General features: G+C 39.8%; 1 long non-coding RNA gene across 1 annotated transcript in view; it reads right to left on the reverse strand.

Moving 5' to 3' along the window:
- The window catches only part of LOC125485096, a 28,413-nt gene extending 15,420 nt beyond the window's left edge, over positions 1-12,993 (reverse strand). Inside the window, exons 1-2 of the long non-coding RNA XR_007263857.1 lie at positions 12,896-12,993; positions 4,331-4,435 (exon numbers count right to left, since the gene is read on the reverse strand). This is a non-coding gene — a long non-coding RNA (uncharacterized LOC125485096). The remainder of the gene's footprint in view (positions 1-4,330; positions 4,436-12,895) is intronic.
- Between the last annotated feature and the right edge of the window lie 2,366 nt (positions 12,994-15,359).

Below are 15,359 nucleotides of genomic sequence, written 5' to 3' on the forward strand. Positions count from 1 at the left end.
AGGTGGAGGGGTGGTTCTATTAGTTAAATTATGGTATCAGCACAATAGAGTGAGATAAAAACCAAAAGAACTGCAGATGCTGTAAATCAGGAACAAAAACAAAGTTGCTGGAAAAGCTCAGCAGGTCTGGCAGCATCTGTGGAGGAGAAAACAGAGTTAACATTTCGGGTCCAGTGACCCTTCCTCAGAACAGTTCTGGCAAGAAGTCACTTGTGGAAGTGATCCACAGGCTCCCTGACAGTAATTGCAAAGTAGGGTGGAGGATAAAGAAAGAAATAATGGGAGTTTGTCAGAAAGGCATGGCGTTGGTCATGTTAGATGTTAATCTAAATATGGAGTAGAAAGGCCAAATAGACAAAGGTAGCCGAGATGAGGAGTTCGTTGAATGTTTTCCGGATAGTTTCTTAGAGCAGCGTGCTCTGGTGCCAACTAGACAATAGACCATACTAGACATGGTATCATGCAGCCTGTTAGGATTAATTAACGAATTCATAGAGAAAGTGCCCCCAGGTAGCAGTGACAATTATATGTTTGAGGGAAATAGGACTGGTAGTGAGATTATTTTTATTTCAAAAACTTTTAAAAAGACGAATTATGAATACATGAAAACAGAGCCGATTGAGGCAAATTGCCAAACAAGATTAAATAATAGGTCAATGCAGATGCAGTTGAATACATTTTTAAGGAGTTATTTTCCAAACAGGCAGAATAGATTAATTCCAGTGATTTAAGAACAGTTCAGTGGGTGGACCCACCATCTGTGGTTTACTATCAACGTTAAAGATCGTAACAAACCAGAGAAAGCTTTTATTGGTGCAAAGACAAGTGACACATAAGAAGATTGGACAGAAAATTTTTAAAAGAGCAGAAAATTACTAAAACATTATGAAGGAAAGAAACATTTGAAAGAAAGCTAGACAGAAAAATAAAAACAGATAGTAAAGTTCCTATAAATATTAAAAAAAGAATAGTTATCAAAATTAATGTTGGTTCAATGGAAAGTGGATCTGAGTTGATAATGGAAAATAAGCAGAGGCAGATTATGGAGCAGGTATTTTATAATGGTCTTCATGCGTGAGTATAAAAACAATATCCCAGAAGCAGCTATAAATCAGGGAATTGAAGTTAGAACTCATGAAACCTACATTCATTAGAAAAGTGGTATTAAATAAACTAATGGAGGTGTGGGTTGACAGGTCCTGATGGTTTGCATTCGAGGGTCATTAAAGAAGTGACAAGTGAGAAAGTTGATGCACTAGTTTTTAATTTCACAAAACTCCTTAGATTCAGGCAAGGTTCCATTAGTTTGGAAAATAGCAAATGTAACTCCTTTTTCCAAAAAAGGAAGGTAGGCAGGTAGAAAACTGGAAACTACAGGCTAGTTAGCTAAACATTTCTTGATAGGGAAAGATTAAATGGCATTATGAAAGATGTTATGGCAGTGCACTTGGATACGTTCGAGCTAATCTGACTTGAGTCAGAGGCTAGGCTGGTATCTGCTGGATTTAGAAGAATAAGTTATCTTGATTGTGAAATATGAGATCCTGAGGGGTATTAGCTGGTTAGGCATGGAGAGGCTATTCCCTCTGATGGGAAAATCTTGAACTAGGGCGTCATTGTTCAAAAGTAAATGGTTGCCCATGTAAAACAGATGTGAGATTAAAATTATCATGCAAATATGGAACTTTATTCCTAAAAAGGTGGTGTAAATAAAATCTTTTAATATTTTAAAACAGATATATATTCTTGCTAAGCAAGGACATGGTTGGGAATGTGGGTTGCAGTTGTAATCAGATCAGCCATGATCTTATTGAAAGGTGGGGCAGGCTCAAGAGGCCAAATGCCTACTCCTGCTCTTTGTTCATGTATAAAAATGACAACAGAAGATTTCTTTGTGCTGTGATTTAATTGGATGAACAGATCTGGCTGTATTGAAAAAAAACTATATATGAAGTTACAAAAATTGGTCTGCACCTGCATCCCCTGACTGATTGATAGGCACTCTACGTTGAAATGAAAATGGGTATCAATTCTGTCAGTGGAGCTGGAAGCTTTTGCAATGACAGGAACCCATTAATCAGTTAGGTTTCAAAAGCTTCATCTACGTTTATGGTCTTGCTGAAAAGAAAAACTATTGAAGCTTTTATGAGCCTCAATTTAAGTCTTTGATGTGACTTCTTCTTTGTTTGCAAACCTATTTGTCAATAAAGGATTACAATTTTCTTTCCTTGTGTTTTCTGGTCCAGGATCAATGACAATGAGTTTGAATTTAGGGTTTTCTAAGACTATTAAAGGTTTACTGGCTTTAAAATAATCACCAGCGATATTGTTTGGCTCTTGAGAACACAGGTGAGTGCTTGATGAGTGGCTGTAGTGGATACAAGTGGGGACATAGAGGTAGCATGGGAAATCCAAGGGTGAAATTAGATTGCATTGGGGTGTGAGGGAATGAGGTTCAGGGAGCCTTGAAATGATGCTGTTTGCTGGACTGCTGTATTGGAGAATTGACTGAGTCTGCACCACACTCCAAAGCATTCTACTGAGGCTCACAGAGTGATCTGCAAATCTGGTCTTTGTGCCAAAAGTCAAGAATACCCCACAAAGTCATAAGTGGATCAGGTGTGCATTTTGAAAGCTGCATAAGTACACAGGTTGGGTTCTCCCAGCCCAGACAAAAATTCAATACCCTGTCTCTGATTCAATACTAGTTTCCTTGGGAGGTTGGGCATGCTGACCTCTTCCTCTATTGTAAATACTTGATACCAAGTTGTTATTTAACATATTGAAGTTTTTAATAACACTGTTATTTAATGTCAAGTGACCCATTTTTTTTTCTGATCACCTCCTTTCCCAAACCTACTTGCAAAAAAACATGTTGATTTTTATATTCCTTACAAATTTCTTTTCATATTCCTTTTTTGAAACTTTTACTAATGGTTTCTAGAAGAAACATAGATGATAGGAGCAGAAGGAGGCCATTTGACCGTTCCAGCCTTCTGTATCCTTTACTGTTGTGTGTATCTTTTCCATGTGTGAGAATCTGTGCTTTTTCTTACTGTTCTATGCCTCTATATCCTCTATGCTCCCTTAGCCATTGTCCCTTACAAATATGCACCTGTACAGTTCACAAGAACTAAGCAACAGCAATGGGGATTATTTTAAAATTATTAGAAAACCAGCAAACCTTTAATAATACATCGTGTACTTCTTATTTTCCATTGATTTCAAATGGGTTAATTTAAAAACAAAAGTCAAGATGGCACAATTAGTCTTTTAAAATTCTACATCAGTAATTTACTGCAGTCTTTTGTTTTGCTCCATATAGTCCCATTCCAGTTTATATGCCAGATTTTTAGTACATCAATCCAAAACTAATCCCACTGTTGTATGTTCCCTTCATAGCCCTTTGTAAATGTTTCTTTACATTTCCCTCAACGTTATCTGGTTCAATTGCTTCTTTGGGCAAAGTCTCTGAACCTTTCTCGTCATTTAGCTGTTGTTAATTTTAAACTGATGATTGCACTTCAACTTCCTACCAAGAGAAAACAATATTTATTTCATTACCATTAAAGTTTAAAAATGTCTTCTTAGCTTTCCATTCTCCAGCAATTGAGCCAGTTTCTCAGGTCTCTGCTTATAATTATAGTCTACGTCTCTCGTATCATCTAGTGAATCTACATCGTGATCTTGAAGGATTTATAATGCTTTTGGTATTAGAGCATCAAAAACTTCATGTAGTACTCATAAGTTAAGGCCCAATGACTGTCTATTTGTATTTGTATTTTCATTGTGCATCTGAACTTCCAGATCTCCTCTTTTATGTATATCCTTCAGCGTGTTTCTTTCTAATGTGTCCGCTCATTCAACAAAGCCACTAATTTTTGGGTAGGTGATTTAAATACCTGGTCCTTTTTTTATTTTTTGAATATCTGAGCTTGTTTCCTGCCAATTAGCATTTAAATATAACAAGCTTAAAGGAAGTTAGGAACTAGAATTCAGCCAGATGTCAGGTTCCGGACCCCGCTTTGGAAAACAGAATGACAATCTCTTTATATAAAATTGAAGAGCTTAGGAAATACGTTTATTGTGTTGTACTGCATTATTACTAACCACAAACATTAGTAATAGAAGCATTACTAGAATAATACTAAGGAAAGTTCAAAAATAGCCATATACATCATAAATGCCATTTGGTATAAAGAAAGTACATGCGAAATATCAGTTAACGAATCATTTAAATGCAATTACTTTTTCACCAAACAATATTGAACACAAATAAAACTACTTTTCTCCAAATAATATTGAACCATACTTTCCATTAGGTTCTCACCAGCAATCGTTGTATTTCTACGATAGCATAATTTCCCTGTGAAATCCACCTTGTTGATTCTGACACTCTGAGTCCTGTTCCAGAAAGATTGATACTAAATTGACCCTGAAAAATAATACCTTTCAGTTATTATAAACTGTCCACATTTATAAGAGTCTGAAAAATTCATATTAGACCATTAGGTTTTGAATTAGTATAACATAAAGCTTTCGAAAGTTAGATCTAAGCCAATGAAAACTTGATCTCAACACAAATGAAAGTGAATAAAACTGGGGAAAAAAAACACTCTTGCTGATTATTATTATTAAGTATAAGTAATATTATTAAGTATAAGTATTAAGTAATAAACTGTTATCAATTTACACATCCTTGTGAAATTACTTGTGAATAATGGTTTAAATTGTAATGCATTTATTAGTGAAAAAAAATTCTGTGAATAAACAAAGAATTCTGGATGCTGGAAATCTGAAAAACAGAAGAAATTGCTGGAGAAACTCAGCAAGTATGGCAACATACTTGGAAGAAGCAGTGTTAATGTTTTGAGTCCAGTGACCTTTCTCCAGAGCTTCTGAAAGTATAGAGTTTCTATGCTAAGCTATTATATCTAGACTTACAAAAAACAGTGAACGCAATTTCACATTCAAACTAGTACTTATTCAAACACTGTAGAAATTTTGGCTGTGTTGAACTATTATAATTAATGAAGGAATTCACATTAAGATATGTGATACAGAAATTGTATTAATTATATTTATAAATTGGAAACAAGTAGATAGTATCTAATTGTATTATTTCAGAACTTTCTGCAGAGGGCACTGCTGTTGCGCTTACAAATAGAAAATTTGGTTCAGATAAACTTTATCTCATAGCTGCACGTTGAGACATATCTGCATTACTGCACAAGGTTTCCTTTTGAAGTAATGTAAAAATGGTCACTCTTTCGTGGAACAAATAAATAACAATTATATCCAGAGATAATCATCATGGAAAATGTATAAGGCCTTATGACATGCCTGGTCATTTTAACAGTGTAGGTTATTTTAATTTAACTTTGCCTGTTGCAATTAGAAAAAAGCAAATCATGAACTACATTCTGATTATGTTAAAAGTATAACTCAGTGTAAACACTAGTCCATATCATGCATTGTATGAAACCATGAGAAGAAGTTTTAGAGTGCCCACTATCACCTTTACAAGGCTACAATGTACAATAAATGCTGGCTCTGGCCTTGATGCTTATGGGCAGTATATTCTCATTTGCAGTTGAAACATTTTGTCGGGTGAGATTCAGAGTGCCTGGTCCTGCATAGCTCAGTGACTTTTCTCATGCAATCTTCGGCTCGCCCCATTCATTATGTAACTGGGTTCTAAAGCGCCTTTCTTGGGGAATCGTATTGCTGGAGTTGTGGAAGCTTTAGGCACTGTTGGGACCTTTTGGCTTTCAATCCACTAGCAGCATACTTAAAGCCCAGCTGCGTGGCACTTAAGATGCTGCAAGCCTGGAACTGGCCCTCTCACTGTTGTGCTCAACTGTTTTTTAACAAATACATAGCCCAGAGGGAAGGAAAACTTGCTCCCTGGAGGTTTTGGTGGACAGGGCAGTGGAGAGAATGGCTTTCTTTATCCACAACAAGAGACCATACCATCAGACCCAGCCAGGCTAGACACAAACTGCAACCCAGATCAGTGCTGTATCCTGGCTGAAAAGAAATGCTCAGTAGAAAGAAGCTTCGTGATCTTCTGCACTCTACAAGGATAAGTTCCATCATCTTTCCTCTGCTACCTTGCACTCACCCTAACTCTAACATCACACTAATATCACTAAGGCTCCTGGACATGGAGAGATTGTTGGATATCAGACACCTCACTCCCAACAAGGAGAAAATATTCCATATTGATGGAGAATAGCATGACTATTCACATAGGGATGGAGGGACCTCAATGGGTAACCATCCCAATAAGTTTCATTGTGCTGTATTTCTCTCCCTTTACCACCACAAATTCTTTCTTAATTTGCACAAGCTTTCAGGCATCTGTGACAACTAATTCCCTATTCTTTGTTGCAGGCGCGAGCAAACCTCCATAACATGGTGATCGGGCCCTCAGCTTCACCTCCATCTTGAGGAGGAAGCCAATGGTAAGGCTTTCACATGCATCCTTCTGCAGCTCAGATTTTCACCTCGGTAGGTTTTTCTTTCAGGAGCATAATCTGATAGGAACTCCACTAAAACGTCTCTACAGCTGGTGAGTGACAAAATCTCTAGGTTTCTGACACTCAGAGGACTGCAAGAAAGTAGGCAGCTGCTCAGCCCCAGGCAGAAGACAATTTCATGGCCTCTGCTATTAATGACTTTGTCAGATTGCACAGGGACAGCAGGTAGGTTTGTCAGAGGCACTGGCTAAGCTAAATGAACAATGGAGGAGTCCACCAACATCATCAGTAGTGTGCTGGCTCTGCCGTGTGTGTCTGGCTGAACAATTTGGAGTTTGAGGGGAATTTGAGGGGCAGATCGAGCAGACTCAGTGTCTACCAGATTTATGCATGGCCTTGCACTTCATCAATGTACCTATAGGTACTTAGCATCAATGGCAAGGGAAGAGTGGGAAAAGGGACCTGAACTGTACTCCAGATGCCTCTTCATCTCAGAGGGGCAGGGTGATACCAGCAGGTACATTTAGGGAGTCAAAGGCCTTCCCCAAAGCTACTTGTCAGGACACTCCAAAGATGCCAGGCCCCTCTACTGTGATGTGATGCCAAACCTGCAGAAGTTCTAGCCAAATAGGTAAAGCTTGCATCTGAGCAGGAGGCCTTCAGCAGGCATGGGCCCTCTAGATCCAAAGACATCTGGGATGACTGCTCAGGACTGAAAAACTCACAGGGCCAACCACAGAGCAGGCTCTGTCCATCTCAGTTCTGGAAGCTGGGTCTGCACTTAGTCATAGTGAAAGAGAGAGAAAGAAGAAAATACACTGAGGGAACACTGGTGGCTCAGGTGACATTACTGTAGACAGCATTTGATGTAAGTCAAGTTATCTTCACTTGCACTGTCAAAATGTTTGCTCTGGGGTCAATTTCACAGTTGGACCTGGTTAAATCACACCCTGTGAGAGATGATCAGCCTCTTCAGACATCCCAAGGATGAACAAAATGACCAAACATTCTTCATGTCTCATAAGCAATTAACTTTGTCTGCAAGTAGCCTCAGACATCAGGGATCTTGAACTGTGATGTTGATGCCTGCAGCCAGGGTGTTGCAGTGTAATGTGGACAAGACGGAAGCTAAGCAGATTGTGCAGGGAAGTTGCTAGGGCCAGGTCTGCACAAATGCACACTTTGACCCAAACTGTTAGTGAGAGTACAGAATCAGTGATCCCACATATCTCTGTAGAGAAAAGATCATTCTATCTATCTGCTTTTCAACAGGCATCTTGCATGTCTAGTCCTCCTCATAATCATAGTTCGGTCCAATGAGAGAAGCTGCACGCTTCTTGCATTTCAGGGCAACTCAGCAGTGTACGCACTCTCTGAAACACTGAAGGGTTAAGCATCATGAAAGGATCAAAAGGAAATTCCTCTCAATATCCTGGGTATTATGAGAGACCCCACTGAACAAGACTCAAATGGCATCCTCGCCAATGTCTTAAGAGTTCCCTAAACTTAGTGTCCCATCTCCTCTGACTGTTGCTTTTCCCGTAACAGCCATTACATGTCCTAATGTGCAGATTCTTTAGAGTAGAATTGCCCAAGGATATCAAGTGTGTAATCTCATGGTTAACAAGACACTTAATCAGCAACACAAGGTCAAGAACTGTCAAAATAATAAGGTCTACATTGCCTTTGCATGAAGGAGCAGCTGCTTGCCATATTACCAATAGAATCTTAAACAATTAAAAAGGAAATCAAATGCATTTCATTCATCCTGGGGGTAGGTTTCAGTGATGTTATTTCTGGCCTCTTAGGCTCTGTGATACATTACTCCATCATGCTCTCCTGGAAGGCCTTCCTGGTCAGTCCTCAGCCTCATCTTCATCCTCTGTAAGTTGCCATCATTCCTTCATTTTGGTTGTAGCCAGAACATGCTTCTTTTGTTGGCTCCAGCTGTGAAGGACGCAACGTATAACAATGATGCAGCACACCCTTTTGGGGCTATACTGCTAGGCCCCACTGGAATAATCCAGCCATTGAATCTTCATTTTAAGGAGCCTGTTTCACTATGACTCTAGTGGAAACACGAGCAGCACTGTATCTTTCTTTGGTGCCAGTCAGAGGGTTTTGAAAAGTTCACATGAGCTATGTTTTTTGGTGGCCTCTTGTACAGCCCAAGGACCTTGGAAAGAAGCAGGGACCTAACCTGTGAGTTTTCTAGTATCCAGACATCATGGCAATTCCCAGGATCTGTGCAGACCTCCAGAATTAAGCACTGTTGATCACAAATAATTTGTGTATTGATGGAGAGGAAGCCTTTTCTTTAGATGAATTCTGCAAGTTGGTGTGCATGCGGTCTTAAAGCAATATGGGTCCATTTGATAGCATTCAGCAACTGGGGAAGCCAGTGATGGTGGAGAATTCCACAGGCTGGACCGTTCGACTCTCTTGTTGGGGGGAGAGAATATGAACAATGATGATCTGGAGAAAATTTCATTAGTTACATCCCAAATGCAATTATGGGCCAAGGATTAGGAGATGCTACAGGTCTCCAGTTAATCCCTGAATGAGCCACAGGCATAAAGGTGCAGGGCAGCTGTGATCTTGACAACCATTAGGATGGGAATGCCACCCGTTTCTTCTGAGCACAAATCCTCCTCCAGCAGAAATGGGTGGTAACATCCTTAATTGGTGCCTGCATTGTCTTTTAGAGAGTTGGAGGAAACAACATGGAGACCTGTAAATCCAGGATCTCATCACTCACCTAAGCTTCCTTGGGCAATCTTCACTTGCTGTTTCTCCCTCAGGAAGCTGTGAAGCAGCCACTGTAGGTTGCTGTTCTTGCTGTCAAAGCTGCAATTATCATCTCCTTCCATGTTTCATTTAATGTAGCACTAGTAAGGCTACAATTAAACCATCAATGATATACTCCATGACAAGTCCGTGAGCAGGTAATCTATGGGGAACATCACAAAGATAATGGCCTCGCACCTATAAAAGTGAAGCCTCCTTTTAAGACTTCACAAAGAGTAGCCTGGAGACTTTCCGAAGAAGTCACTAACAAACCTTCCTATGGAGCTCTGAGGTATGTGACCATATCCAGATCTTTATAGCTTAAGTAAAATGTCCATTCTACATTGGGAGTAGAATTCTGTTAGTAAGCCACCATGAATGAAGTCCCACCCTATGCTCTCCAGTGGCTCTCTATCACTGGCATTGATCTCTCATTAACAGTATACAATGAAGCCAATCCCCTGACCTGATTTGGCTTCTTTCCCCAGGATTCCACAGGCTGCCCCTTATAGGGGCAATGACCATTTTTGACTAAACCCCAGGGCTGACTGTGGCCCATACACCTCCCTTCCCACAGACTGACATGGTAGAACTGCCACAACTGACTACAGCCCACTCCCTAACTGATTTATCAATAGCACCCTGACTGACTAAACCATAATCCCCGACTGCTTGCACTTGACCAGCAGGACTGACCATGATCGAACCTGCAAGGACATAGATTCCTGGACTCTGGCAGGCCGAAGCTCCTGACTGAATGTGGTCAAACGCCTTGACAAAAATTGGACCAGCTCCTGACTGACTATGGTGGTACTCACTGATTGATTGACTGTGGTCACCCTTCTCCCCATTAAGGCTTGCTCCTCTTTCACTTTCACATATAGCAATTTGCTTGAAGCACGTGTAGTTGTTTGCCATGTTTTCTGCTAGTAAATGCTACAACCCTGACATGAAAGTAGCACGGTAATGCACAGTGACAGATCGACTTCCTACCCGACTGACAGATTGAATGTTCAGTGTTTCCAACTGTCACAAGCTGCTTGCCTCTCACTATGCACCAAAAACCAATGCGAGCCAGGGGTTCTAGCAACCTGTAACTCAGTACTAAATATACTGTCTACTTAGAAAGCAATGCCCCTCAGAGGGTGGCAGCCTGTAATTTGGGGTTGAGGTCAGCCAGTATGCACTTAGAAAACAAGTAGGCATAGGCTGTCTGTCTCCACATAGGTGGTACAATCTGCAAGCTCTAAGCAAGCAAGCAAAAAGATATAAGTTGCATGTGTCCATCTGAACATAACAGTATCCTGTTTAGATGCATGAAATGCCTGTCTGTATATGCATGCATGGCAACCTGGCATAGCATCGAAGACATTCACGTTCCTGAGCTCCAAAGTAAAGTCTTGAAGGACTGAAGTTGTGTCTGAGCTGGTTTAAGAGCAGGCATGACGATGTGATGAGGCTGCTGGATTGCAGATGTTGACTTACGTGGACGAAGGTTCAAGGATGACGGTGGATGTGGAGCATGCAGTGAAGCAGTATTTGTGTAACATTTGGGAGAAAAACATTTTAATGAGATTTTAATGAAATTCAAATACATGGAATTAAAGGTAGTCACTGCTCAACAGTGAGATCCTAAAACCACCATCTAAGGCTTGAGAGAAAATCAGAAAAGTTTATCTTGTGTTGAGAATCAGATTTTTAATTCTCACGTACTTTTCCCTCCTTTCTCACTATTTCTCATGCCATACCAGCGAGAGGAAAATTCTGCCCAATGTTCCAAAAATGAATGAAAAATGGTGAGTTCTTTTTCCACATTTACAGGAATATTGTGTTTTTGTCTTCAGTCTATTTTGTGTATGACTGAATTTCTTCTTTTCCTTTAGTTTCCCAGAATAAGCTTTCTTTACTTAATTCCCTCTAAACTTCCAGGTAATGTAGTTTAATTTAAGATACACAAAAATATATGTCAATAAGGAACCAAAGTCATAGATGTGCATTATCCAACCGAATTACATGGTGAAGGGCAAATTTAACATTTTCTCGCGTTCAGAAGGCCATTGAGTAAATGACATAATAGGAAGCAGAACATTTAAAAAAATCTGAAGCAAAAAACTGAATGTAATTAAGTGACTAATTAATAACATGACTCATGTGTGACACAGAGTCTTGACTTCCCACAACCCACTTGTAGCAGTTGAAGCTTCTTCACCTATCCACTTGCTGACTTGGAGCTGCTTCTCATCACGCACTCAGGAGGCACCTGTCCCTTGCAGTTTCCCTCTTCACCATCCCCTCCAGCAGACTTGCTGCCACTTTCATTGTCCAGACCTTAGGCTAAATGAAGTTAGGCCCATTTGTACAGCTCATTGCTCCTTCAATCAGAGCCTGTTTGTATGCTGCCATTAGGCTCTGGTGAGCCTATCAGTAGCAATCTTGGGACAGAAAGGACCACTGACTGGAAACACATCTTGCAAACTCTTCCAGTTCTACTTCCTGTATTGTAGATCAGGTGGGCCACCTTTTGGCCTGCAGACCACCTGTTGGACAAGTCTACAGTGGATGAAATTGAGACATAAATCAGCCGTGATCTAAACGAATGGTGAGTGGTGAGCAGGCTGAGTGGCCTACTCCTGTTTTCACACTGCTCTGATCCTAGTGAGAATCTACATGCACTACAAAACAAAAATAGACTAAAATGGATTTCGCTGTACAATGCACTAGACATTCACGTCTGCAGAAATATAATTGAATTAGTTTTCAGTATGAGAAAGACTCATACCAATGATATCAGAATCTGTAAATGTAGAAATACGCTTGGAAATGTCAACTTTGCTTCATTTTATGCAAATATGAAAAATGCAGAACAGTACTATTTTCTTTCTTTGTGCACCAATTGCTTTCTTACACAGAATATGAAGAACATTCTTTCATTGTTTGTAGTTCATTTTACATTTCATCATATGTTTTAGTGTGGGTAGGTGAGTACATAATAAAACCATTACAAATGCATTTAATAACCAACAAGAAAGAAATTGTGTTTTTGCTGGAAAATTAAATAGTGTGTTTTAAAAAACAGCAAAAAATTTCAATTACATCTTATTCTATTTAAAGGATGTTTAAGTAATTTTGTGGGCATGACTATGTGTTTTTACAAGATTTTTCTCTTTGACCTACCAATTATCATAACAAGTTATTCTGATACACTCGACTAATTTAAACACTTAAATAAATAATAATAAAACAACTCTTTCAGATTAATGTTTGCATATTTGTATAATAAAATCAGGGTTAAATATCAGATCAGCAACGGAGCAGTATTCTTCAGAAAATATTTTGCTAGCTTTACAGTTCTCTTTATGATTTGTTTCCAAGTTAACACTTTTAAAATATGAATTTTTTTTTTCTGTTCATCTTACAAACTCAAATAGAGACATCATGTTTGTAATGGTTAAGCAGCACGTTAGCTCCACAAAATGATACTCTGTAAATGATACTCTAATATCAGATTACAGATTACATGATTTAGTAAATACCACTTTAACCACGATCAATAGTTACACTTTAAATATGCCAAATCACACTATAATAAACAAAGTAGTAGATAATCAAGAAGATAAAGTTGTTACCTGTGGACATCTGGCAGCACTGTAACAGTCACCAGCTGTAGCAAATGGAACTGATCGGCCTTCAAGTGTCTGTGCAAAGTACAAGTCTGTTGCTATGAAGACAGAAATGGTTGAGTTGTTGAAAATATGCAGAAGAGTCAAGGTGAAGAAGCAATATGCAACAACAACATTAATCATTACAATTTTGAATAAAATATACCCTATTCGTACATACCGAACTTGCATTTTAGATCTTCCTAAATAATGTTTTCTGACTTTGATGAACAATGGATTAATCTTCCCATGGTAGCAGATGGAAAGTGGTACAAGCAGCAGGATAATTAGAAATGATTTCGTATTTTTTTAAAAAAAATCATTTTTATGCTTTTCCAAAATTTTAAATGGTGTCATTTTCAGCATAAGTTTTACCATCACATGATCGTACTGGACAGAACATTCCTGGGAATTAAAGCCTTTGTCAATGTCGATCTCATTTGGTGGGAAATGGTATATTTGAGTTCTGATTCTGAGTTTGATTGAACTAGATTTCCTACTCCTGATTATGATGGATATCCATGCATATTTGCCTGGTGGGGCAAGAGATATTTGGTTGGGCTCAGGAGAATTGCTCTTACGTAAAGATGCTAAAGTTTATGAAATTTCACTGCAGTTTGCATTAGTACCTTCATGAAAGGCAAAGGACAAACATTTCAGGGTAATTTAGAGGAGTGGACTAAAGAATGGCACATATCCCCTCATGTCATGTGCCATTTCTCATCATTGGTTGGTAATACTACTCTAGCTAACTTTGAAGATGTAAAGTGACCAGGTGACTCACTGATTTTTTAAATCCTGTTGGGAGGACACGTGCCTTTTTTATTGCCACCTTTTCTTTCTTTAATGACTTGCATTTATTTTATTAATCTTCCCTTTATTCTCCTGAAGATACTGACTCATGTTGAAATCCAATCCTACAGGTGCTGCACCTTATTCAAGTGACAATCCTTCAAGTGTGAATGTAGACAACACAGAATTTTTCTTTACTTTTCCACTCATTATGGATAGTCTCAGGATGTATGATGTAGGTAAATGGGTTGTGAAGGCAGTCTACCTGCGTCAGCTGCATATTATTTATGCCATCATATTTACATAAAGGGGAAGGGCCCTCTTGTGGTGTATTGGTAGCATCCCCACCCCTAGACTGGGAGGCCTGGGATCAAGTCCCATCTAGTGAAAAATCTCTGAATACTTCATTTAATTAGAACTATTTCAACTGTGACAGCAAGTGTTGTATTGCAATAGTGCATTTCCCTCATCCAAAATGATCACTGGTTATAATGCTAGTAGCTGTCCATGAAAGTTTAAATAACCCTGACCCAGAAGGAGGACAGAGGTCACTGTGAGGCAACAAATCCACTTCCAGTTGGAGGAAAGCTTTGCTGCAAGGATTAATTGTTGTTCAGTCAAGGTGGGGAATAAAGCAACAGAAAATAACCCAGTCCCAATCCTCCATTCATATTAAGTTTTCCAGTCAGTGTTGAATCATGAACAGAAGCAATAGCCTGGCTGATTTTTGCCTGCTACGGGACACACTGACAATTATAGCACTGCTGACATCAGCTTACTTGGCACAGGACAGGTGTGAAATGGCAAGTTTTTTAAAAATTTATTCATGCGTTGTGGGTGTTGCTGGCAAAGTAAGCATTTATCAGCTATCCCTATATTCCCTACAGAAGGCAGTGGTGAGCCGCGTTCTTGAAATGCTGCAGTCTTTGGGGTATAGGGATACCCATAGCACTGTTTGTCAGGGAATGCCGGGATTTTGACCCTGCAACAATGAAGGATTGCTTGTGGCTTCAAGGAAGCCTTGCAGGTTATGGTGTTCCCATGCACTTGCTGTCCTTATCCTTCTAGGTGGTAGAGGTTGTGGGTTTGGAAGGTGATGTTGGAGGAGATTTGATGAAATACTGCAGGCCATGCAGTTCTGTGCTCAATGGGTTAGTAATATATCATCTGGAGTATTTATTTGGGAGATTTTATATTTTTGTGTAAAAAAAAACATCCTGCAAGTTACAGGGCTGGATGAACACAGCAGGCCAAGCAGCATCATAGGAGCAGAGAGGCTAATGTTTCGGGCCTAGACCCTTCATCAGAAAAGGGGGAGGGGAAGGGGGTTCTGAAATAAATAGGGAGAGAGTGGGAGGCGGATAGGAGAGGGATAGAGGAGAGGATAGGTGGAGAGGAAACAAACAGGTCGAAGAGGCGGGGATGGAGCCAGTAAAGGTGAGTGTGGGTAGGGAGTTAGGAAGGGGATAGGTCAGTCCAGGGAGGACGGACAGGTCAAGGGGGCGGGATGAGGTTGGTCGGTGGGAGATGGAGGTGCGGCTTGAGGTGGGAGGAGGGGATAGGTGGGAGGAAGAACAGGTTAGGGAGGCAGGGACGAGCTGGACTGGTTTTGGGATGCGGTAGGGGGAGGGGAGATTTT

This window comes from Rhincodon typus, chromosome 16, assembly GCF_021869965.1.
Source record: "Rhincodon typus isolate 14 chromosome 16, sRhiTyp1.1, whole genome shotgun sequence".
Lineage (NCBI taxonomy): Eukaryota > Metazoa > Chordata > Chondrichthyes > Orectolobiformes > Rhincodontidae > Rhincodon > Rhincodon typus.